This window comes from Dromiciops gliroides, chromosome 2 (assembly GCF_019393635.1).
Source record: "Dromiciops gliroides isolate mDroGli1 chromosome 2, mDroGli1.pri, whole genome shotgun sequence".
NCBI classification, from domain to species: domain Eukaryota; kingdom Metazoa; phylum Chordata; class Mammalia; order Microbiotheria; family Microbiotheriidae; genus Dromiciops; species Dromiciops gliroides.
The window spans coordinates 690,556,151-690,583,136 of NC_057862.1; positions in this window are offsets into that span (position 1 = coordinate 690,556,151).

The following is a 26,986-nucleotide window of genomic DNA, read 5'->3' on the forward strand; positions in this document are numbered from 1 at the left end:
CACAGGCTTCCCACTTCTCAGGACGTCACCATGGGGCTGGTGCAACATCTGATCTGAATCTCCTTGAATCTACAACCTACATTACTTGAACCTATCACAGAAAAGCATACACAAAAAGGCTAGAGCCCTATCCCCATTTCTCAAAGCCATTAGGGTCCAGTGACAAGATGTAGATCAGGATGACTGGAGATGACTCTGGATGTTTAACGCAATTGGGATTAAGTGACTTACCTAGGGCCATACAGCTAGTAAGTATCTGAGGTGAGATTTGAACTCAGGTCCTCCTGACTCCAGGGCCAGTGCTGCATCCATTGTACCACCTAGCTTCCCTTCCCATCCTCTAGTATTCCAGAAGCAGTTTCTAGCATCTTCTACATGGATGACAACATCTTAAGTAGTCTAATGATACACCAAACCTCCATTATAGAAGACTTTATGGTGTATGTGGTGGCAAGAGCACTTTGGAATGAAAGAGCTGGAAGAAGCCTTAGAACATAGAATCAGAAGGAACCTCAGAACACAGAATAGGGAATGTTAGCAAAGGAAAGAAACCTGGAATATGGAATTTCAGAACTTGGACAGAGAATAGAATGGCCCAGCTAGGAGGGAACCTTAGAACACAGAAGACAGGAGGTCAGGAGTGAGAGTGAGCTGAGAACACCAGACAGAGAATGCCAGTATGGTCCTTGACAAAGTCCAGAGCCCCAAAGGACTCTGGACGCCCCCTCCCTGGCTCCCCCCATTACCCCAGCAGGTCAGCACGACCTCTTGAATGATTCCATGATGCTCAGCCTCACTCTTCTCGATGCCCTTCCAGCTATTTGTCACCTCCCTTAGGGCAGTGGAAATCATAAGGTCATAAGGATTTCGGGCTAGAAAGAGGCTTACAAAGTCCTCTAGTCCAACCCCTTCTTTTCTCAGGCCCAGAGACAGTGTGACTGGTGCATAGGGACACAAGGAGTAATGGGCAGAAATAAGACTCAAACCTGGATCTTCCAACTTTAATTTCAAGGCTTTTCCCATTATACCACACTAGAGTTCAGCTAATATTATCCAGGCTAACTTCTGTGGACTCCACCCTTCTGCTCCCACATCCTAGTTCCCTACAGGAACTGTGGATCTTGGGTACCAGAGAATCATCTGTGGAATTTTCAACAAAAATCCACTTTGGGATGCAAATATTCTGCAATGACTGTCTCTACTGGACTATAGACTCCAGAGCCACTACAACCACGCTGTTCAGTTGTGGCTATTGTTTGATTTTTCTGTAAAAATTCTTGGGGACTGATGCTGGAAGATTTGTTTCCAGTCATGAACTGTACAAGAAAGGTCAAGTGTTGGTTTTATTTTTATTTTTTAAATTCTCCTTGTCTGAGAAATATGGGAGGCCTGAGCCCAGCCAGACTTCCAATTAATCCCCAGAACAGCTGTAGTCAAGCTGGGTGAGCTGGAATATGATTCACTTTCTAAACCATTCATCAAAGCAAAAAAGCTTACTGTTGACACCCAACCTTCCCAGTTCTCTGGAGACTAAGACTTGACATTTCCTGACACTCCCAGCTGAGCAGGAACAAGGAGCATAATCACCTGCATGGTGCAAATCCGCAAGAGACAGTATTGTCCTGTAATTGTTCCGTCCTCCCAGACCCAGTCTCCATCCAGGGACAGAAATAGAAGATTTAGTCAAGTCAAGTCAATTCAACAAGAATTTATTCTGAGATGGACCTTCAAACAGAGTTCAGAATTTCGGAGCTGTGAGGACACTAGAACATAGAAATCCAGAGATGCAAGCCCTTTCCTGGCTCTCTGACCTGCTAGTTCCCTGTCCTCTATGGTTACCTTCCATCTGCTCTTTATGACTCTTGTCTATACCTATTTATAAGCATGCTGGCTCTCCCCCCTCCAACACCCCTCCTTTCAGAATGTGTGAGTTTCTGGAAGCCAGGGATCTTTTTCCTTTTCTGTTTTTTTTTCTTTTTCTGTAGCCTCAGCACTTATCCTGACACACAGTGAGCTCTTAATGAACACTTGTTGCTTAAATAATCTTAGAACACAGATCATAGAGTGTAAGAGTCTGCTAGGACCTTAGAACTTTAACTATAGAATGCTGGAGCTGAGAGAAATCTTAGAACAGGGAATGTCAGGACTGAAAGGGATTCTAGAATATAGAATGTTAGAATTAGGAGGCCCTTTGCACATCATCTATTCCAATGCCGCTTCTTTTATGGAAGAGGAAACTGAGGCAGGGAGTGATACAGCAGTTTTCACAAGCTCATCTATGCCAGTGTGTAGCAAACTGAGGACTCAGAGCCAGATTTTTCCATCCTGAATCTAACTACCTCATGCTGCCATGACTAGAAGTTTTAGCAAACTGTGGGTCAAAGACACTTGTAGGTTGGCTATTACCAAGCAATAAGGAGATAGAAGAGCCAGAGTCTGGAGTGGGGCCCAGGTCCAGGAACACAAGTCAACAGTCTGGGAGCCTGAGGATCCAAGGGGGGAATCAGGCAAGTGTGGTCTAAGGTCAGGCAGGAGACATCAGGTACCCAGATGGTTTGAGATCATGCATCGTATATATTTCTGTCATTTTGTGCTCTAATGTTCAGAATGAATGGTACCCTCCCTTTACTTCACTTTATTTCATATCATCTCATCTCTTCACCAAATGCATTTTCACCAGCTGTCAGGTGTCTAGAATGTGCTCACCCCCTGCTTCTGTGTCCTAGTTTCCATCAAGACTCAGCTGCAACCCCACATTTTGCAGACCTTTCCTGTTTTCCCTCAATGTTAATGCCATTCTTCTAAGATTACTACCCCCACCCCATTTATACTGCATAGATCTTCTATATATCCAGAGTTGCTTGTATGTTGTCTCCTTTGTTAGACCGTGGGCTCCTTAAGAGCAGGACCTTGTTTTTGCCTTTCTTTGTGTCCAGTGTTTGAGGGTTAGCAATGTTTGCTGAGGTTGGGGCCAGAAATGGAGGCTCTAAAAGCTAAATGGAGAGGGCAGCTAGGTGGCACAGTGGATAAAGCACTGGCCCTGGATTCAGGAGGACCTGAGTTCAAATCCAGCCTCAGACACTTGGTACTTACTAGCTGTGTGACTCTGGGCAAGTCACTTAACCCCCATTGCTCTACAAAAAAACAAAACACAACAAAAAAGTTAAATGGAAGAGTTGGTATTTGATAGGAGATGCAACAAGAAACTACAGGTGTTGAATTAGTGGGGAATTGCAGGGTCAGATCTTCACTTAAGGAAAATTCCCTTAGATAGCAGTATGGAGGCTAGATTGGAGTGGGGAGAGACTTGGGGCAGGGAGATCAATTAGGAAGCTGCTGAGAAAATCCAGGTGAGCAGAGATAAGGGCCTAGGCTATAAGGTGAGTGAAGAGAGGGGTCAGATGAGGAAGATTCTGTGGAGATAGGAATGGCAAGATTTGCCAAGTGATTGGATCTGTGAGGTGAGGGAAAGGAGTTGAGGCAACTGGATAGTGAAGGAGAGAGAGGACTGGACCTTGAGTCAGGAATTTTTTTTTGATTTCTTATCTTTCTTAGAGGCTTAACTCAAGTGCCTTTACCCTCCCTCCTCCAAACCTTCATTGCTACTGTCTTCCCGTCTCTCAAATGATATGTATGATCATAGACAGAGAGCTGGAAGTGTCTTCCAAGGCCACTGAGTTATACGGTCATGGGATCAGAGGGTCAAAGATTTAGAATTGATCATTTTCCAAAGTTGGGAACGTTTTGTGCATTATTTTCCCCCAGTAGAATGCAAGATCTTTGAGGGCAGGAATTATTTCTCCTTGTCCTTCCATACTATCAGAAACCTGAACACAGCCAATGCTTACTCAAGAGTTCTTAAATTGGATTGATTTAAATTGGGCAGAGCCCCATATTAAACAGTGAGGGTAAGGTAGTTTAAATATGACCTTGTCCCTGCTCTTCCTAAACATCCCCATCCCACAGGGGAAGGATATTTCTCACAAGCTTCTTTTTTGTCTGCCAGTAATGATGAGATGATGACAATAAAGAAGCATGAAATAAAAATAGATGGCTGCACCTCACCAAGAGATTGATGATTCCTCATGAAATTTCCTTTATTGTCTAGAGTTGGAATTTGAGTGTTGGAAGGTACCATCACTTTCAATGACCTCCTTTTATACATGAAGAAACTGAGTAAGAGGGAGGAGGTGTACTTGTCTAAGTCCAATCAATCACCTACCAGCAAGCATTTATTCATTTATTCTTATCTATGTATTGTTATTTAATATTTTATTTCCCCCCAGTTACTTGTCAAAACAACTTTAACATGTGTTTCTTAAAACTTTGAGTTCCAAATTCTCTCTCCCTGACCTCCCCATTCATTGAGAAGGCAAACAATTTGACATAGGTTATAAATGTGCAGTCATGCAAAACATTTCCTTATTAGTCATGTTGTGAAAGAAAACACAGACCAAAAAAAAAAACACCCAAGAAAAATAAAGTAAAATAAAGTATGCTTTGATCTACATTTAGACTCCATCAGTTCTTTCTCTGCAGATGGATAGCATTTTTTATCATAAGTCCTTTGGAATTGTCTTAGATCATTGTATTGCTGAGAAAACCTAAGTCATTCACAGCTCATCATCATACAATATTGCTGTTCCTGTTTACAATGTTCTTTTTTTTTTTTAGTGAGGCAATTGGAGTTAAGTGACTTGCCAAGGGTCACACAGATAGTAAGTGTTAAGTGTCTGAGGCCAGATTTGAACTCAGGTTCTCCTGACTCCAGGGCCGGTGCTCTATCCACAGCGCTAGCTAGCTGCCCCTTACAATGTTCTTTTGGTTCTGCTCACTTCACCTTGCATCAGTTCATGTAAGTCTTTCAAGGTTTTTCTGAGAGCATCTTGCTTATTATTCCTTATAACACAGTCATATTCCAGTCACAATCATATACCACAACTTGGTCAGCCATTCTCCAATTGATGGGAATTCCCTCAATTTCTAATTCTTTGCCATCACTAAAAGAGCTGCTATAAATATTTTTGTACATATAGGTCCTTTCCCTTTTAATTTTTAAATCTCTTTGGGATACAGACTTAGTAGTGGCATTGCTGGGTCAAAGGGCAAGTGTAGTTTTATAGTCCTTTGAGCATAGTTCCAAATTGATCTCCAGAATGGTTGAATCAGTTCACAACTCCACCAACAGTCCACCAGTGTCTCAATTTTCCCACATCCCCTCCAACATTTGTCATTTTCCTTTTCTGTCCTATTAGCTAATATTATGGGAGTGAGATGACACCTCAGAGTTGTTTCAATTTCTAGCAAGCATTTATTAAGCACCTTTCATGTTCCCAGCACTGGGTGAGGCCCTAGGGTCACAGAAACAAAAGTCCAACTTCCCTTATATGTGAATGGGAGAGACAACATGGACTTATAGAAGCACATATAAATAAAAGCAGGTACAACCTTGTGGCAGGGGGTGAGGGAGGCACAAGGAGCAGGGGGACCTGGAAAGTTTGGGCATCTAGATGATGTGGTGGATAGACCTGGACTTGGAGTCAGGAAGACCTTAGTTTAAGTTTTGTTTCAGTCTCTTATTAGTGGTGTAACCCTGAGCAAGCCACTTAATCTTTGCTGCCTCAGTTTCCTCAGTGGCAAAGTGGGCATAATAATAGTACTTACCTTCTGGGAGAGTTGGGAAGATCAGGATGCCAGAGCACATGGTTTGGGAAGAAATCACTCCAATAGGTTTCTCTTCTTGATCCCCTGGGAATTGCCCCGACCCTGTCACTGCCTGGACTTTGGCTGAGAAGCTGGTCCAACCCATGCCAAGGGTTGTAGGCAGCAGAAGCTGAAAGAAGGAGGGAGAGATGCCTAGAGGAACACATACAAATGGGAGAATGAGAGTGAGCACTTCAAGAAGCAGGGCTGCTGCAGACAGAAGAAGCTGTAACCCTAACCTTAGCCTCCAACTCTAAGCCTACATGTGCACTTGAAGGGAAGAAAGCTTGGAAGAAAGAGAGCAGCCATGAGACCCTCAACGTCAGAACCCAAGACTGGGATGTGTGTGGGGGAGGAGGGGGAATCCCGTGCAAGGCATGTAGGGAAGGATGACATTATTTATGTCTTTGGCTGTCAAATAAGTCCAGGAAGCCTTTCCCCTCCCCCTTCATTTTAGTCCCCTCCCTCTCTTATTTCCTCCTTAGCCTGTATGTAACTTGTTTGTACATATATGTTTGCTTGTTGTCTCCCCCATTAGATTGTAATCTCCTTGAGGGCAGAGCCTATCCTTTGCCTCTTTTTGTATCCCTAGCCTTAGTCCAGCACCTGGGACATAAAAAATGCTTAAAATGTTAATTGACTAACTGTACTGGAAGGCCTATGAAGCTTCTCCTGAGTATAATATTATATTTTTATGATCCTATGATATCCCAGGTCCTTTCCAGCTCTGAGGTCCTGTGAATCTGTAAAGTGCAAGAACCAAGATTTGAACACATGCCTTCTGAATCTTAATCCCATGACCTCTCCTCTACATCATGCTGTTTTTGGTACAAAAGTTTTGGGGTTGGAAAGTACAGCACAGTTTTGGGAAACAGTTAGTGAATAATCCAGTGTGCCTGAAGGCTATTTTGAAATAAGAATTTTAATGATAAAAGCCCCTCTATTTGGTCATTATCAAACATCTTCAAATATCACCATTGTTGTATGTCATGTCAAAATGATTAGGCAAGATATCCCTGAATGGCTTTCTCCATTTCTGTATTCTTTCAAAGAACTGACATTAATCTTGATCACAAGTATCCCCAGTGGAAATTGAGGTGTTGAAAAATGTATTCAGCTGCAATAGTTTTCAGCAGCACATCCATGGAAACAGATCAGAAGTAGCTCGAGGCTATTTTCAGAGAACTCCTAATAAGTGCAGAACCAAAATACAAGCATGGTTGTTAACACTCTTTGAAATGCCAAATCCAAGTTGGAGATCATCCAGGAAAGGGGCTGAGACTCAGAGATAACTTATCAAGCCGAGTTCTGCAGTACACAGAAGGTGTGAGGTGGGAATGATTTTGTGGGAATAAGGGCTAATTATCTGTCTTTCTACAGGCACTGGGATTCAGAACTCACCAACTCACCGAACCATACACTTTCCAAGGTGTAGGGGACTTCAGAGACCACTTGCTATCAACTGGTACCTGAATGAAAATCTCCTCTCCAAAATGCTCTACATGCAGTTATCTGGACTCGGTTAGACATCTCCATTGACAGGCAATTTATGATCTCCAGATTCTCCTCAAATTGGACCATGTCACTTCCCTACTCATGAAATGTTAGTGGCTCAATGATTCCTCACTTGTCATTAAAAAAAATCCCATCTGGCTCTAGCTTATTTTAACCTTCCTCGTTCATTCATTCATTCTTCATTCATTCATTCATTCACTCATTCATTCATTCATTCACTCATAGATTGGGGAGGATGGGAGGCTATTCTTGTGATCACATTGGTACACGGAGTTCCTGGTGAGAAACCTTTCTCTGCCAATGCAGACCAGCAACTGCTGTGAAATTTATAGTCTTAGAGAGCTGCTGGGACACACTTACAGGTTAAGTGATCTGCCCATAATCTCATAGTCAATTTATATCACAATTATTACTTGAATCTGTGTCCTCCCAACTCTAAAGCTCGATGTTTATCGACTTTGCCATGTAGCACTGTGCTATCACTCCCCTTCATTGTTCTACTCCCAGTCAAACTGGTCTACTTTTTCTGTCCTGGACTTCCATCTCCCATCTTCAGGTTCCTGTACGAGCTGTCCTGCATCCTTGGAATACACTTCCTCCTTATCTTTTCTTATAATCTCTATCGTCTTTGAAATGTCTGCTCATGTACTATCCCCTAAAGACATTTCCTCATTACTTTGATTGTTAGTGCTCTGCCCCCTTCCCAAATTATTCTATACATGCGCACATATGTAATATATATGTGTATGTGTATATAGATACATACACACATACACACTTGTACTTTTTATATGTTGCATCCCCTAAGTAGGTAAGATCCTTTCAGGAAAGGAATGTTTCCCATTTGTCTTTGTCTTCCTAGTTACCTATCATAGGGCTTTGAACATCATAGGTGTTTATTAAACACTTGTTGAAACAGTTGCATCAGACTAATACTTCTGGCTCTGGATTTCTCCATAATATTTTGACACCATTTGATAGTATTATGTGAGAGGAAATCTGTTCAGTCCAGAACCTGGCAAGCAGACGGACATGCATTTCTTATCCTCCTCTGTGATGGAGATTTAAGTTCACATTATCGATGAAGAATTGAATGAATTCAATGACCCATCATTCACACCAGCAACAACATAGAAAGAGGAGCTGTGTGACACAATTCAAGTCCATTAGTTTCATTCATGTTTCTAAATCTGATCATATTCTTGGATGAGGGACTGTTGTTGGCTAAACATTGATCTGCACAAAGACCCAAAAAGATGAATTTTCAAATGACCTCCCCATTCATTCATTTCTTCAGTTAACAGAGACCTATTGAAGCACCGACTATGTACAAAGCCCAGGGTTAGGAATAGGGTGAATGTAGAATGAAAACTCCTTGAGGGTAGGCTCGTATCCCTGGCAACTATACCAGCAACTCTCACCTAGAAGGCGTTAAATAATGCTTGTTGATTGATTAAGATGTGGTCATATTCTTATCACAGTCATGGTTTAGTCAATTACACTGCATTTCAAGATTTTCAAAGTTCTTTCTCCCTAAATGCTGCATGAAGTAAGTGATCCATCTTATATACGAGAAAACCTGGTGTTTATGTAACACTCTGAAGCCGGCAGATAATGCTCCCTATATTAGCCCACCGATCAGGTGAGAAGACTGAGACTTAGGGATGTGATAGGACGGCTGGGGCCACACAGGTAGCAGTAGTAGTGGGACTTGACAGTGGGCTCCCCGCTCAGGAGCAGCCATCGGTGGGGTTTTTGTGCCCTGCCATCTTTCCTTTCCTCTGCCTTCCCTAATGTCTTTCTCTCTCTCCCCCTTCTCTAATTGGCTCTAACAAGGCTAAGCCACCAAGATTTGCCAACCCTGAGACTATGGTGCTCCCTCCCCCTCCCCCTGTTCACTTCCCACCTTCCTTTCATCCACAGCTGCCTCCCTCCTCTCCCCCCACATCTTATACCTTTTGCTTTGAGGCCTTTGGGAAAGGGTGTGTCCCCCGGCTGGCTGTTTTTCCTGCTTGCCGTCTTTGGGACTTCTGGGTCCATAATTGCCCTCCCTGATCACCTCTCTCCTGTACTTCATGATCATTCTCAAATTGTGCCACCTGCATTCTGTCTTGCTTGCTTTTTTGGTCCTCTTGGCTTAGCACAATGTCTAGCACATGACGGGACCTCTTTCCCCATTTGTTTGCACTCATGTGGTGTCTTATCCATTAGAATGGAACCTCCTTGAGGACAGGGACCATCCTTTGTATTAGCATGTCCTAGCTGTTGGTAGAACATTATGATTGATGATGGTGGGATAACTAAGATAAATTATTGTTTACTGGGGAAAAGGCACAAACGCCGATCTTCCTTGCTCTCTGCTCTCTCCTCCTTCCTTCCTCATCTACGGTCTTTGTGCTCACTCTCCTAATTCAATAAGCTTTTATTGGGCACCTGCTATGTGCCAAGCACTTCACTAAGCACTGGGGATACCAAGGGAAAACAAGCGAACCAGTCTCTGAACTCACACACACCATGTGCAGAGATAAGCATAAACATATACAGAGCAATGATAATATTATTAGAACACATTTCCATAGCTCTTTAAGGTTTATAAAGAATTTCATACAGATCATTTCACTGATCCTCACAATGAGACTTCAACATATATACTGTTATTATCCCCAATTTACAGATGAGCAATTGAGGCAAAGAGACTTGCCCAAGGTCACACAGCTAGCAAGTGTCTGAAGCAGGATTTCATGCTTACCTGACTCCAAGGCCATTGCTCTATCCACTGTCACAAGCTCCCTCCACCCATATTAATTTCAAGAGGCAGGGACCATTAATAATTTAGCATTTCATGAAAAGATTCTATGAGAGAGAGCACATCAGCTGTGTTTTGAAGGAGGGGAAGGATTCTACGAGGCAGAGATGAGAAAAGACATGGACGATCACCTGGGCAAAGGTCTGGAAGCGGGAGATGGGCTCTTGTGGATGGACAACAACTAGCCACTCAGTTTGCCCAGATTAGAGGATGTGAAGGCAAATGATGGGAAATGAGACAGTACAGGTAGAGGAGATCCTGACTGTAGATGTGGAGAGGAAGATTTCAGGGAAAAGGGGACATCTGAGAGGGTCACACTCTGCATATGGAGTAGAGGGAGGTAATCTCAAAAGGGGAAAGTGCTAACAACTGAGTGACCAGGGAAGGCTTTTTTTTCAGAAGGTGGAACTTGAGCCGAGCCTTTGGGGAATGAGGAAATCAGGAGACAGAAGTAAGTGGGGAGAAGATGCCAAGTTTGGGGGAACAGCCATTGAAAAGGCCCAGAGAAGGGAGACTGAGAAAAAGCAAGGCTCGTCACTGGAATGGAGTGTTCTTGTCCGTTGGGACGACCAAGAGTATGATGCAATCCTGCACCATTTGGGCTTTGACACCACGTATCAGAACAAAGCGAAGTTTATTTTTGTATGCCGAGTGCTTCCTGCAGCCTCAAACCGCTCTTTATTTCTGGTGAAACTTGAACAGGCTTTCGTTTGCTTTGGACGTTCAGACTTGCCTCTGGCGTGGAAGAGGCCACAATTTCCAGCATCCAGCACGGTCCCTGTAAACAACTTTGTGCCTATCAAACTCTGACTGTTAGGCCATGCCTTGGGGACCAGCCTTAATGACAAGGCTAGTGAGGAAGTGGGCTAGGGAATTTCAATCAGAATCCAGAGTAGGCAAGAAGGAGGAAAACATGTTAGGCCAAATGTGGTGGACGTGTTTTTAAATCTCTGCCCTCGGCTTTTCCCTAGATTACCTTCTTCTGTCTTGACAGGCAGCGGCTGGGCTACAGTCACTAACCAGATGCAAAAAATGCACAGGTCCTGTTCAGCCTCTAGACTCGATTAGGCATCAGGTCTCTTAGGGTCTGGTCTCATCTCATCCATGTGCTGAGATTTCTTCCAGCTCTGACATCCTGTGTCTAAGGTTCTGTGTTCTCAGGTCTTTCTCCCAGCTCGATATTCCAAATCCTAAGTTCTTTTCTGGCTCTGACATTCTATGTTCTAAAGTCTCTCCCACCTCTGACATTCAATGCTCCAAGGTCCCTCCCACCTTGAACAGTCTATGTTCTAAGGTTTTCCCTAGCTGAAATTCTGTGATCTAAGGTCCCTCCCAAATCTGACATTCCATGTTCTAAGGTCCCTCCCAGCCCTGTCCAGAATCTCCTGCCTGCTGAAATGTAATTGCATCCACTTGGCATGGACTGTCCTTTCTATGATCCCATACACCTGTGTAGAATTAAGCTGGAATACTTGAAATATCTTTTTATACCACTTTACTCCTACAAAAATAGTATTATTTTAACATGCATTCCAGGGGCATTTCTAATGGGAATCGCATTAATGGGGCATGAAGAATAGAAGGTCTGTGCTGGGGAACAGAGCAAGGTTGGCGGAGACGGGTCGGGAGGAAATATGTGGAGAAGCATGAGCTGAGGTTTTATTCTGTGCTGGCAGAAGCCACGAGACCCAAACTGAAGGTCTGTGGTCCTGGTGCTTTTCATGCCTTCCAGTTATTTAATCCAGATGGTTGTAGTTCAGTGGAAGACGCTTCAGCCACTGACAGGCCCTGTGTTTGGTGATCAGGCACAAGTCCCCCTGTGAGTGCCAGTGTCTGCTTTGAGCCGGTGCAGAAAAATGTGAGCTGAAGTCACGTGCTCCCAGAGCCACCAAGTTGGTGACCAAAACATCTCAGGAGGAAACAGCTTTGCTTGGAACCTTTGGTGATTTCCTGGAGACATTGGTGTGTAGATCAGCTACTAGGATATCCATATCCTGGAGTCAGTCAGTCAATAAACATATATTAAGTCCCTACCATGGGCCAGGGTGGCTAGGTAGCTCAGTGGGAAGTGTATCGGGCTTGGCATCAGTAAGATTCATCTTCCTGAGTTCAAACCTGGCCTCAGATATTCAGCAGTCACTTAACCCTATTTGCCTCAGTTTCTTCATCTGTAAAATGAGCTGGAGAAGGACATGGCAAAGCCCTCCAGTGTTGCTGTCAAGAAAACCCTCAATGGGGTCACAAAGAGTCAGACACGACTGAAAAAAAAAGCTGAATGACAACAACATATTCCATGCATTGTGTAAAGTCCTGGGAATACAAATAAAGGCAGAACACAGAGCCTGCTCTGGAGGAGCTCACAGTCTGATGGGGGAGACAATGAGCAGACAAACATATACACGAACATACAGGACAAATGGGAACTCATTAACAGAGAAGGCACTGCAGTTAAGAGGGATGGGCTAGGATTCCTGTAGAAGATAGGATTCTCAACTGAAAGATGCCTGCAGATGGCAATCAAGGGTTTTTTGGAGCCCCCAGGCCTGCACAGAGGAGGATCCCTGTTGGGGATGCTTTGATATTTCAATGGTGCCCTGGTCTCTTTTTGGTAGAGGGTTCCACCCCTGGTCTAGATTGTGGTCCTTTTGTGCCACCTCTTCCTGTCTAAATGACTTTTCCTAAGTCCCCTAAACAGAAGCAGTTCAACACAGTGGAAATCAATGAGTCAATGACTTCTAGATATAGACATCTGCCCAAGGCAATGAAAAGTCAAGTGACTTGTCCAGGATCACATAGTAGGTTGGTCCATTTCTTAACCAGGTTTCTCTAAGATTAATTTTCTATTCACTAGGTGACAATGTCACTCCAACTGGAATCATATATTTTGGGGGTATAAGGAAGCAGCCTGGGGTCACTGAAAGCCCTGGGAATATTATTACACACTCCATTTTCTTCCTCCTCATTTATTTTGGGGCTGGCTCTTCTTCTATCTGGAGTGTCTGTAGAGGTTTCTAGGTGGTGCAGCAGATCAAGTATTGGACCTGAGTTCAAATCAGCTGGTGGAGACTTTTTAGCTGTGTGACCCTCTCTGTTTGCCTCAGTTTCCTCAACAATCAAATGTAGATAATAACAGCACCTACCTCCCAGGGTTGTGAGGATTGTAAAGTGCTTAGCACAATGCTTGGCACATAGTAGGGACCACATAAATGCTAGCTATCATTATGATTGATGCCTTTTGGGACCAAGTAGTTCTCAGAAACGTAGACTTAGTCTCATTCCATGACCTTTGAGTTCTCAAGTTTGGAAGGTCCTCCCCCCCAACAAATCTGTTCTGCATATACTTTCACTTAGGAACTCTGACATAGCTGACAGAGAACTGGCCTCATAGTCAGTAAGGTGTGAGTTCAAATGCCATCTCAGATACTAACTCGTTGTGTGTCCCTGCATAAGTCACTTAATATTTTTTGTGCCTTGGTTTCATCTGTAAGATGAAAAAGGAGGATTTGCTTCACTTTGGGGTCCTTTTCAGCTCTAAATCCATGATCCCATAATTTAAATGAGTATGACCACAGGCCCAATAAAGTATCAATTCAACTAAAACCAGGACCAGAACCAATTGTCAATTTATAAGTATTTATTAAATGGAATTGAATATGGAACTATGAGCTCTCATTATTATTATTGGATCCATCATGCTGGTAGCTTGTGTGTGTGTGTGTGTGTGTGTGTGTGTGTGTGTGTGTGACACAAAGTCAGACTCACATGCACTGCATGATCCATGCCCAGACCCACAAGGGACAGGCAAAGATACAAAAGGGAAGTGTTGTCTGAGGCCATCATCCTCTTCTGACCCAGCCAAGACAAAGCGTTTCCTCCACCCTTGGCTATGGAAGCCCTCTTGGGAAGAGCTGAATTCCACATCCCATACTTTTGCATTTGGTGACAAACCCAAATAGACACTAACAGCCTCATGGTAGTTGCAAGCATTTTAAGGAGGAATTAAGTGGGCCCAGCTGTAGACCTTCCTTCACACTTAGGAATGTCTCAGTTACTTGTTTAAATAAACACAATGATTCTTTTTTAAAAAACAATATTTTATTTTTTCTCCAATTACATGTAAAAATAATTTTTAACATTCATTTTTTAAAAGTTTTTACTTCCAAGTTCTATCCCTCCTTGCCTTCCCTTCATTCCTGAGATGGTAAGCAATCTTATATAGATTATATATATGTAATTATATAAAGCATATTTTCATAGTAGACATTTTGTGAAAGAAAATTCAAACAAAAAGGAAAGAAAGACAGTAAAAATAGCATGCTTGAGTCTGCATTAAAACTCCATCAGTTCTTTCTCTGGAGGTGGACAGCATTTTTCATCATGAGTTTTTGGGGATTGTCTTGGATCATTTTATTGCTGAGAATAGCTAAGTCATTCACAGGTGATCATTGTATAATGTTGTTACTGTATACAATGTTCTCTTGATTCTGCTCATTTCACTCTGTATCAGTTCATATAAGTCATTCCTGTTTTTCTGAAATCTTCCTGCTTATCATTTCTTATAGCACAATAATGTTCCATTACAATAATATACCACCGATTTGTTCAGCCATTCCCCAATTGATTAGGATCCCCTTGGTTTCCAATTCTTTGTTACCACAAAAAGTGCTACTATAAATATTTTTGTATATATAAGTCCTTTTGCTTTAAGAAAAAATCTTTGGGATATTGATCTAATAGAGTTATTGCTGAATCAAAGAGTATATGCAATTTTATAGCCCTTTGTACTTAATTACAAATCTCTCCCAAATGGTTGGATCAGTTGGGCTGGTATCTCATTGTGTCCTGATGTCACAAAAGCTGTCCTAGCCAATAGAACACAAGGTCTGACCAGATGGGCCCAGAGATGGACTCATCCAATGACCAGTACAACCTGGTTCCCAGGGCTACCATCAGAGGATTGGACACAACATAGAAGTTATTCACGTTTTTTCATTGATTCCCTTGATATTCTTGACTTTTGTTCTTCAGAATGAATTTTGTTATTATTTTTTCTAGCTCTATAAAATATTTTTGGTGTTTTGATTAGTATGGCACTGGTAAGTAAATTATTTTAGATAGAATTGTCATTCTTACTATATTGGTTCAGCCTACCCATGGGCAATTAATATTTTTTCCAATTGTTTAGATCTCTATTTGTGGGAAACATATCTTGTAATTGTGTTAACATAGTTCCTGGGTTTATCTTGGCAGGTAGACTCCTAAGAATTTTATATTATCTACAGTTGTTTTAAATGTACTTTCTCTTTCTATCTCTTGCAGCTGAACTTTGTTGTGTCAAGATAATGGAATGTGATAGATGAGATTTGGCAGATATTCAGGAGCCCATCTGAGTGGATTACTGGCTGATTTGACTGGATTAGTAGTTGACTAGATTCTAAGCACATCTGGCTGGTACTTGAGAGTACTTAAGAAAGCATGGTTCTCAGAATCTAAAAAAAGCTTTGAACTTCCGGCCCAGTCAACCAACCAGCTTGAAGAACCTCCCATTTCTGGAAGGGGACTGGAAGGAGGTAGGGGAGCCTGCACAGAGAGTGAGGTGGCTTTTTGGTTCCTGACTTCACCATGGTGGCAGTGCGGAGACTCCTGAGGACTTCACAGGAAATTTGAGGAAAGATAGGATTGCCAGGCTGTAGGAATTTTGTTCTCAATCTTTCTCTTTCTATTTTTCAATAAGCCCTTAAAAACCTAAACTCGTTTTATCAATGATTTTAGTCAGTTTCCCCCAAAACTGGGGGAACAGATTAGAACCCACATTTAGAATTTTAAATTACACAGTTGGTAATATATAGAAATGCTAATGATTTGCATGGTTGTATTTTATATCCTGAAACTATTCTAAAGTTGTTAATTATTTCAACTTGTTTTTTTTAGTTGATTCTCTAAGCATGCTTTCATATCTGCAAAGAATAATAGTTTTGTTTCCTCATTACCTATTCTAATTCCTTCAATTTCTTTTCCTTGTCTTATTGTTATAGCTAACTTTTTCTATTACAATATTGAATAATAGTGGTGATGATGGACATCCTTGCTTCACCCCTGATCTTATTGGGAAGGTTTCTAGCTTATCCCCATTACAGACAATGCTTACTGATGGTTTTAGAGAGATACTACATATCATTTTAAGGAAAGCTCCATTTATTCCTATGTTTTCAAGTGCTTTTTTAATAGGAATGAGTGTTATATTTGGGATTTTCCTGTATCAATGGAGATAATAATATGATTTGTTGGTTTTGTAACTGATATGGTCAATTATACTGATGGTTTTCCTTATATTGAACCAGCCCTGCATTCCTGGCATAAATCCCACCTAGTCATAGTGTATGATTCTTTGATATATTGCTGTAATCTCCTTGTTAGTATTTTCTTTAAAATTTTTGCATCAGTGTTCATTAGGGAAATTGGTCAATAGTTTTCTTTCTCTGTTTTTGCTCCTGCTAGTTTAAGTATCAGCATCATATTTGCATCATAAAAGAAACTTGGTAAGATTCTTTCTTTGCCTATTTTTACAAATGGTTTATATAGCATTGGGATTAATTGTTCTTATATGTTTGGTGGAAGTCACTCACTAATCCAGCTGGTCCTGGGAATTTTATTTTATTTTATTTTTCTTTAGGGAGTTCATTGATGGCTTGTAAACGTAATGATTCTTACAATGGAGGAGGGGGGAAATTAGTCCCCACTCATACTAGGGTACAGAGGCCTCCAACTGGACTTGGAATCAGAGGACAGAATCACAGAATCATAGTAGACTCTCAGAAATAGAATGACCTTCAGAAGCCACCCACTGGAACTTGTATGTGAAAAGAAATCCCTCTCCCCTAGTAGGTGCTCAATTAGCCTTTGCTCAAAGTTCTCCAGTAAGGGAGGATCTTGAACTTACTTAGACAGCCCATGTCCTTCTTGGATGGCACTAATTGCAAGGAAATCATCCCTATATTACTCTCTTTGTGGCCTTTACTCATTGGTTCTAGTTCTGACCTCTGGGGGCAAGAAGAGACAGCCTAATTTATGTTTTATGTCATAGGCTTAAATGAAATACTTGGATTTGGCCATTCATACTCCAAAGTCATGGAGAATTGGAGAAACACAGCAGTTGTTCTAATGTTATCCTAATTTTAAAAAAAAGAGAAAGAAGGGGCCGCTAGGTGGCACTGTGGATAGAGCATCAGCCCTGGAGTCAGGAGGACCTGAGTTCAAATCTGACCTCAGACACTTGACATTTACTAGCTGTGTAACCCTAGGCAAGTCACTTAACCCCAGTTGCCTCACCAAAGAAAAAAAAAAGAGAGAAAGAGGATGGAAACTATACAGCATTGGGTTTAACTTTAATCCATGGAAGGGGCAGGGTGAGAGGATGTGGGAGTAGAGAGAATGTATTATTAAAGGGATGGTTAGGAGATATTTAGAAAAGGAAACAGTGATACCAAAGAGCTGGAGTGACTTTGTCAAGAATAGGTCATGCCAGACAACTTTATATCCATTTTAAACAAGACTTGTAAACTGATAAATTGAGGTGGGGGTAGATTATACTATAGATCAGAGGTGTCATACACAATGGCTGCCCCACCCACAATGCTCCTGAATGCCTCCAGAACCAGATTAAAATCCAGTTGGGAGATATTTAACAATATAAATGAAAATTCAATAGAATATAGAATTAACAATACTGTTAATATTCAGTGTTCTATGTCCATATGAAACTGCAGGATCCTTATGTATTGTTTAGTTGGTCCCCCATTTTTATTTAGGTTTGATAGATTGCTATAGGAATAGGTTATGTCAATGTGTATCTTTATTAAAGTATTTCACAAAATCTCCTCTGCTCTCTCTCCCCTCCTCTTTCTCCTCTTCCTTCTTCCCTCCCTTCCCCCTCTGTGTTTCTGTCTCTGTCTCTGTCTGTCTGTCTCTCTCTGTCTCTCTCAAAGAGAGGCAGACCAGATAATAATATATTTAGGTCACTTTGAAATTGGTTGAATGGCCTGACTTAGGCGGGGTCTCTAATGAAGTGCCCTGAAGAGTTGAACTTGGCTTTAACATTTCTGTTGGTGACTTGGATAATGGCATTTTTATCAAATTTGTAGGTGACACAAGCCTGGAAGGCAGAGAAGAAATATTAGATGACAAATTCAGGATGTAAAAAAATGATCTTACAGACTAGAAAATTGGACAAATTCTCATAAAATAAAACAGACTGGCAATAAATATGCCTTATCCTTGGATTCCAAAATCAACATGACAAATTCAGGATGGGGTTATTCCTCTGAATTGGAAATGGGACTTTTCATGCACTTTAAGGTCAACATGAGTCAACAACATGAAATGGTGACCGCTCCCCTCCCCTGTAATTTTGATCTTCACAGAGTGGCATAGTGTTCAGGACTGGGGATGCCTGCTGTACCCTTGTGGCCTGGCTTAGATGTTTTAGAGGGATTTCTTTTTCAGATGGGATTTAGGACACATGGCCTTTGAGGTCTCTTGCTACCCTGACATTGTGTGGTTCTGTCATTCTGAGGGTCTTCTTCTCTTCCATGAATTTGATGAAGCCAAAGTCTCTTTCCTCCAAGATTATTGTCATTTTAATTTTGGGAACAAACTTCCTGTTGTGGTCAATTAGAGGGTCTGCAAGAGCAGTTCTCATCTCCCTTCCTCCACCTTTTGAAGGAGGCGGTTACCACTATGGGGAGTTACAAGTTTATCAAGAGCCCTGTTCTTTGCCCACACTCATACCTACAGAGGGAGAGCTAGAGCGGATCGCTGAAGTCTCTCTCCTTACTTCACCCTTACTTGGTGTGATTTCCAATTCTTATGTTATGTTTGTCATATCCTTCCTCTGGGCCTCAACTTCCTTCTCTTCAAAATTTTCTTGGCATATCTCTAAGGTCCTTTTCAGCTCCAAAACCTTTGATTATAGAGACATTCTCTTGAAGCAGTGCTAGAGGCCAACTCTTACTGGCGAGGAATCTTCACTCGGATTTGCTGGTGCTGCTTTGAGCCCGAACACATTTCATTTAGGATCTTTCAGGAGAATACAGCAACTTTACAAAAAACAAAAAAACGATTTTTTTATAGCCGTCTTTTTTCTTTATCATCTAAACATGTCCCACTCTCTTCCAGACTAAACCCTCCTTTGACATTCAAAACAAACAAACCAAGCATCAATCAAAAACATCTGGTAAAAAAACAACTCATCTGTTAAATGTAGGCAATAATCATGTCTAGGACCTCTCCCCAATACCAATTTTCTGCCTGCAATGAGGCAGATATTTTTTCTTCTCTGAGACCTTCATTGTTTTTTCTATTGCAAATCCAACTTTTCTTTCATACTTTTTACTTATATTATCATCGTATTTTTTCTTTGCTTAGTTCTGCTGATTTCACACTGCTAAGTTCATTCAAAATTCATCACATTTTCAATTCCTCATATTTATAATTTCTTTCTGTAAAAAATTCCCAATATGTTCATATGCCATCATTTTTCAAAAGCTATCTTTCATTCAAGGAACACTGACTTTGTTTCTAGTTCTTTGTTGCTGCAAAGAATACTGTTATTTTGTATTGGGCTGTTGGTCGTGTCTTGGACTTCATATATATATATATACACACACACATGCACACACATACACACACATACATATATATATTCCATTATATATGTGTGTGTGTAAATATCCATCTATCTACTTAGCAGCAGGATTAGCCCTTTGGCATCATTTCAATGGCTTTTAGTCTTCACAAAGCAACATTGGTTGAATGGAAATTAGTAGGAGTACACATTGGGCCTAGAACACATTGATCTCCTCAGTTATGCCAATTATGCCTGAAGGGGGACCTGAAGAAATATTTTGGTTGGTGGGCCAGCAGAGATAAACTGACTGAAGACTAAGAAACTTTCAGGAAATTGCCGCCATGAGGAATTAGGAAATGGCTTACTCCATGCCAGCTCAATCTGCGTTAACTACCCTTTCTAGTAATTACTCTAATTAGTGGTTTAGATTTTAAAGAAAGAAAATAATTATAACTATTTATAGCTGGACCAAGGATTGCTTACTGCAATATCAAGGAAACTAGACAATGAAGCTCAGTATAGCTGAAATCCTACCATTTTCTACTTGTCATTCATCCTCCTCCTCATTATATATATTGAGTTGAACAGCAAGGCATTTTGTGTGTGCATCCCAGCTCCCCATTGTAAGGTTGCTGAAAGCATGGGCAGGACTCATTCTTCCAGTGTCATTGTATAGGTAATGAGTCATGGAACATGACAGTCTTAGAAGAATTGATATTGAAAATCAACCAAAGAGTAATGAAGAGGTTCATGGTGGGTTCAATCAGGGGGCAATGCATTACAGACAAGGGATCACAAAGGAGAGATCGAATTAAGGACATCATAAAAATGTAGGAACCAAAAATAGATGATAGGGTCACATGGCAAGAGTGGGGGATGACTGATGATGCACACCATTAAGTAAAGAAGGCCCTCTCTACATTGGTTGGTAGAGGGAACTACCTATCACACCTCAGTGAAATTGGAGACCCATTGGAATAGCGGAGAAAGAGGTAACCCAGTGCCCCTGCTAGAGAGCCAGACTTGGAATTGGGAACACATGGGCTCAGAGCCTGTCTCTTACTAGCTCACCAGGGGCAAATCACTCAAACTTTTCTGAACTTCAAGTTGATACCTCATATATTGAGAAACTTGCCCTTTTCTCTGTGTTCCAACAGACACTTTTCCTTACCCTGGCCTGTAACTGTAGATATAATAAAAGCCTTGTTGACTTTACCCTAAATTATAAATGGTGGATTTTCTTCCAATGGTGTCCCTCACTCCCGTATCACCTGCCATATCTTACCTATTCTATCACTACAACATTTCCCATCTACGCCCATTCTCTACTCATACACTACCACAAGGCCAGTCTCTTCTTACCTTTCAAAAGAAGTGCCAGGGGGTGAGGCAGCTAGGTGGTACAGTGGATAAAGCACTGGCCTTGGATTCAGGAGGACCTGAGTTCAAATCCAGCCTCAGACACTTGACACTTAACTAGCTGTGTGACCCTGGGCAAGTCACTTAACCCTCATTACCCCACAAAAAAAAAGTGCTGGAAACACCTTTGAAATGGTCTCATCTGCCTCAAGTCTCTCTTTATCCCATCCCTGACAAAGCTGCTAAATTGCTATTCCTAAAGTGCTTGCTCACATCATTTCAGTGCCAGGTGAGTTCCAGCGGCTCCCTATTTTCTCTGGCTTCCCGTAGGAGGCTTTTCATAGGGCACTGAGAGCCCTTTGTAATCTGGCTCCCACAGACTTTTCAGGAATGATTGTACCTTACTCTCCTTCATGCTCCTGATCAGATAAATTGAGGAACTCACTATCCCTCACACATAAAATTTTGTTTCCCATCTCCATACCTTTGAAGTCTGTCTCCCAGTCTGGAACCTCTGCCTTCTAAAGTCCCTTTTGTTGTTGTTGTTCATTCATTTCTGACTCTGGAACTCCATTTAGGGTGTTCTTGGCAGGGATACTAACATGGTTTACCATTTCCTTTTCTAGCTCATTTTACAGATGAGGAAACTGAGGCAAACAGGGTTAAATGACTTGTGCAGGGTCACGCAGTCTGAGGCTGGATTTGAACTCAGGTCTTCCTGACTCCAGGCCTGGGGCTCCTTCCACTATGGCATCACCTAAAATCCTTAGCTTCCTTCAAAGGTCAGTTGGTGTTCCACCTTCCACCTAAGACATTTCCTTCTCCAAAAGTCATAAGCGGCTCTACTTCCATCCTGAAATAATGGAATCTCAGAATTTGGGAATGGGACAGGACCTCATCAGCCACTGAATTTAAGTCATACATGCAACACTCTAACGCACGCTTCTTCAACCCCCACTTAAAGACTTCCAAGGAGTCAGAACCCACTAGAGTTACTTTGTATCTTTCCTACATTTACCTTGCACATATTTTAGTAACCACTTCTAAGTGTATATATCCCCCCCCCATAGACTGTAACCTGCTTGAAGGCAGGAACACTTTCATTGAAGGTTCTGCCTCTAGTATGTGGAACAACACCTTAGTATTTGAGTAGGTGCTCAGTAAATATTTGTTGATTGATACTTAATGTGTGGTTTTCTAATCCTTCACCTCCTAAAGCAGCCTGTTTCTCCTGTGGGTAGTTTTCCTTGTTAGGAGGTTTTCAAGTGAAGGTCAAAATCCACCTTTGTCACCCTTGTCTACCCACTGCTCCTGGTTCTGCCGTCTGAGCCTAGTAGGAAAATGTCATCTTTCTTCCCTGGGAGAGCCTTTCAGATGTTAGAAGACAACTCTCACTAGACAGCTCTGAGTTTTTTCTTCTGGCTCAATATTGCCAGTTCTTTCAGTGAGTCACTGTGAATTATGGACTTTGTCAATGTTCCCTCCTCCTCATTGCCTTCTACTGGGGTCACTCTTAAATTCTGGTGTCCAGAAATGAACACAAGCCTCCGGGTATGATTTGATGAGGGCAGAGGAAAGATGGAAGGACCTTTATGTTCCTAGTCCAGAATAGACAACATTCCATTCTTCATCCAAGACACTTTGAGCAGAGAGAGATCTGTGCTCCCGGGTAAAAGACCTCAAGTGAACAATGATGGCTTCCTCTGCCAGGCCCTCGTGTCCCACAGATCTGCAGTCAGGCCCTGGGGTTCCTGAAATACTGGATTCTGTTTTGGATTCTTTGCATGAAGGATGGCGCATTTCCTCCCATCCCATCCCACAGCTTGGCTCTCTGCTGGCTTCTCCCCACATGTGGCAATTTGCTGACATAGCTGCAGCCCCAGAGAGGATGTGGGAAGGGGCTCCTTGAGAAAAAAAAAAGGAAAAGAAAAACACCCCAAATAACTCATTCCTCTTCCTGTAGATTGTCATGAAAGCCCGCACTCATGCTTTCTCCATTTACAAAGTGTTTTTCAACTGAGATCTTAAATCAACATTTCAAACTGAATGAGACGCAGGAGAGAGCTGGCTGCCAACTTTCCAGAGTCCATCATTCCTGCTCAGCTTTATGTCTTGGGAGAGAGTGAGTTAAAACCCCAGAGGCCCCATGGGGGAGGCTGCCCTTGGAAAGTGCTTCCTAACAGTCCCCGAATAAAGTCTCTTAAGCTGGACTCTGATCTCCCCAAAGGCCAGAAGGGAAGCAGTGAAGGCACTGCTCTTCCCATTTTTTACATAGAAGTAGGCAGCTAATACAAGGGCCAGAGTGGCACCCTTGGAGTCCAGAAGAAGTGAGTTCAAATGCTTAGTAGAAATGTGACCCTGGGCAAATCCACTTCACCTCTGTCTGCCTCAGTTTACTCATCTGTAAAATGGGATTAACACCTATATTAGCACCTACCTACCTTTCTCCACCCTGGGTTGTTGTGAGGCTAAATGGGATGATATTTGTATAACACTTTGCAAACCTGAAAACTCTTCATATAGAATTATGAATAATCATTATTAATTACTGTATAATTAATATAATTAATACTATAATTGATAATTGTCATTAGCACTAAGAAGTGTCAGTCATGACCTGAGCCCAAGTAGGCAAAATGGCACAGTGGAAAGGGTTCTGACTCTGCAGGACCAGAGAATCACAAATCTCACAATTTTGAGCTGTGTGAGCTTGGGCAGACCCCTTAACTTTTGGGGGCCTTGGCTCTTCATCTATAAAATGCAAGGTTTGTGCAAGTTGGTCTCTGAAGTCCCTCCCATCACTCCCCCCTTCAATCCGATGACTTCATGTTGTTGTCTTTCCATTGCTTCAGAGTGGCATGTTGAACTTGGAGTCAGAAAGACCTGGGTTCAAATCTCACCTTGGACACTTACTATCTTAGTGACCATGGTCAAGTCACTCAACCTCCCTGTCCCTTAGTTTACTTACCTGCAAAATGGGAACAATAATGCCTGCATTACGTAGTTTATAATATAGTACTGGAAGTAATCAACACTTTGAAGCATTATTAATATATTGTAATAAAATAATAGCTAGCATTTATATAGAACTTAAGGTTTGCAAAACACTTTATAAATATTCTCATTTTTTCCTCACAGCAACAAAAACCCTGTAAGGTAGGCGCCATTATTTTCCTCATTTTACAGATGAGGAAACTGAGGTAGATAGCCATCAAGTGACTTGCCCAGGGTTATAGAGGTAGGAAGTCTCTGTGGCTGGATTTGAAATCAGTTCTTCCTGAATCCATGTCCTGTGTTCTATTTACTACATCACCCAGCAGTGGATAGAGAACTATACTTTGAGTTAAGGAGACCTTGGTTCAAATGCCTACCTATGACACATCCTGACTGTTTGACCCTGGGCAAGTCACCTAACATACTTGCAATGCGAAAAATATTTGAAATAATTTTGCTAGAGGCAGGCAGGGTGCCAACAACTGGAGGATTAAGGGAAACCTTATAATAGTGAAGCTAGTGAAAATTGAAAATTTGTAGGATTTATATTTCAATTTGCAGGGTTTAGTTTAAAGAGTTTGAAGGTTTGTGAATTTGCATACATTACCTTATTTCATCATCATGACAACCCTGTGAGTAAGTTGCTGTTATTTATTATTATGCACATTTTACAGATGAGGAAATTACATTTCAGAGAAAAGATCCTTGCCAAGGATCACATGGCTAGTCAGTGTTGGAGGCACATATTATTTCCTTTTATGTAGAAGGAGATTTTTGGATTGAATCTTGAAAGCATCTTGGGATTCCAAGTAAGAAAGGAGAATTCCAAGAATAGAAGAGAGCCTGGACAAAGGTATAGAGGTGGGCAATTCGAATGTTGTGACTAGCAAGGAAGTGGGTCAGTTTTGCTACAATGGGGTGGGAAGGAAGCCTCACCTAGACTTAGCGTTGAGCTGTCTCCATCCATGATGACCCAGGGCTGATCTGACCATCATCCTTTTGGCCATAACTCACTATCCCAATAAAAGGACACAGGTTTTGTCTGTCAGGTCTAAGCAAAAGATACTTTTCCACCAAAGTCTGGCCCCAAATCAAGTCTCTCCAAGCAGACTTTCCCATCTCGTAATGAAGCCAACCATATTGCATGATGCTCCAAATGTGGAAACAGATACTCAGAAAATGCACGTCTCAAAGTATACCCCAAACATTTCCCAACAAGAGCAGTTTTTATACAACCAGCTATTTTTCCCCAGGATCAGAAAATTTTCCACAATTCATATAGCAGACTATGAACAACTGATCAGCCATATTTAGGGTGGGAATCACACACACACACACACACACACACACACACACACACACACACACACGGAATTAGAGCTAGAAGGGACCTTCGAAGCCATATACTCCAATGCCCTTATCGTACAGATATGGCAACGGAGACCCAAAGAGATTATCTAAGCTGCCAAGGTCACACAAGTGGCTGAGAAAGGAATTGAGTCCAGGTCCTCTGCCTCTAAATTTAGGGGTCTCTCTATTATACCATTCAGCCTTCTGCCTTTCCCTAACTCAGGTAAGCCCAGTTGCCTATAGGTCTTCCCCAGCAACATCATATTAATGCCAACTGATATTTAACAAGATTGACACCTACATCTAGTTATCTGGGTATCACAATTGCCTGTGAGGTCAGTACTACAGCAGTTAATGTCCCTTTATTTCACACGAGGAAGCTGAGCCTTAGAGAAGTTAGGTTCCTTGTCTATGGTCAGCTGGGCGGTGGTCATTGGTAGGGTTTGAACTCAGGTCTTTGATTCCAAATTCAGTGTTCTATTCATTGTGATATGTGACAGCTCAAATCTGGGAGGAAGAAAGGATGAAGAGAGAAATAAATGTAAGTTTGTCAGAATGGAATCAGAAGGGACACAGTGTCTGGAGGAAAAGGGCAGAGGTGATGGCTAAGAGAAGCCAGTTAGTCTCTCTCTCAACAACCAGCTTGTTTGGCTGATGCCACTCTGCCTCCCTGTAGGGAGCTTACTTCTGGGGGAATTGTGGCATGCCTTGGAGAGACCACGGAACATGAGTAGACATTTGGTCATTGATTCTAGTCTGTTAACCATATGGTTGGAAGGAGCCTTTTTTTGTTTGGCTCCTTAGGCAGAATTGGGACATCTTCACAAAGGCCTGAGTCAGCTTTGGACACCATTTTTTGCTTCATTTTGTGATTCATTAGCACATGGAATCTAAGAGTGAGAACATGCCTTAAGGAGGGAAACTATGGGCATTTTTCCCATTGAGTCCATGTGGCCCTAAGAAACTGGCTCTGGTAATTGACTTCTGTGTTTGTTATTTTCCATTCTAGGTAAAGGGAGTAGAGTGTCCAACCTTGTGAGCTTCAAGAAGTCAGAAAAGTGAGCCACAGGAATCCAGGAATTTGAGTCCAGGCTGGGTTTTTGTAGCTGGACAAGCATTGATATCTCAAGAAGCAAGAAGCAGCTTTTGGGAGTGATCTTCTGGCCCCAGGTTAGCAGAAATTCAGAAAAGAACTGTATCTGGCAGAAATATCCCACTTGGATATGAACTTGGTGGGACCAGAGCTATGTAGAAACTGAGCACAGTTTTGAGCTGATGTTCCCTAGAGACAGAAGTAACATAAGGGAGAATATGACATTGATGTTTGTTCATTTCCTCTTGTTCTATCTATGAAGTTAATGTCTTTTTAAAAAGCTAATTTGTGCTAAGTGGTTAAGTGGAAATTGAGGTCCTATTAGGTTGTTCCCAGAAGTATAGGAAACATACCCAGTGGGGGCTTAAGTCAATGGCAGTAGAGAATATACCCTACAAAGCCCTCAGGGAACCTTAGTACCTTGAAGTAGTGGTATAGCTGGATCAAAGGAAGAAGAATATGGGCTGCTCCAGGAGAGTGAGCCAGAGCACACTTGGGACCCTTGAATAGGAATATGATTCTCAGCCCCTGAACAGCATTG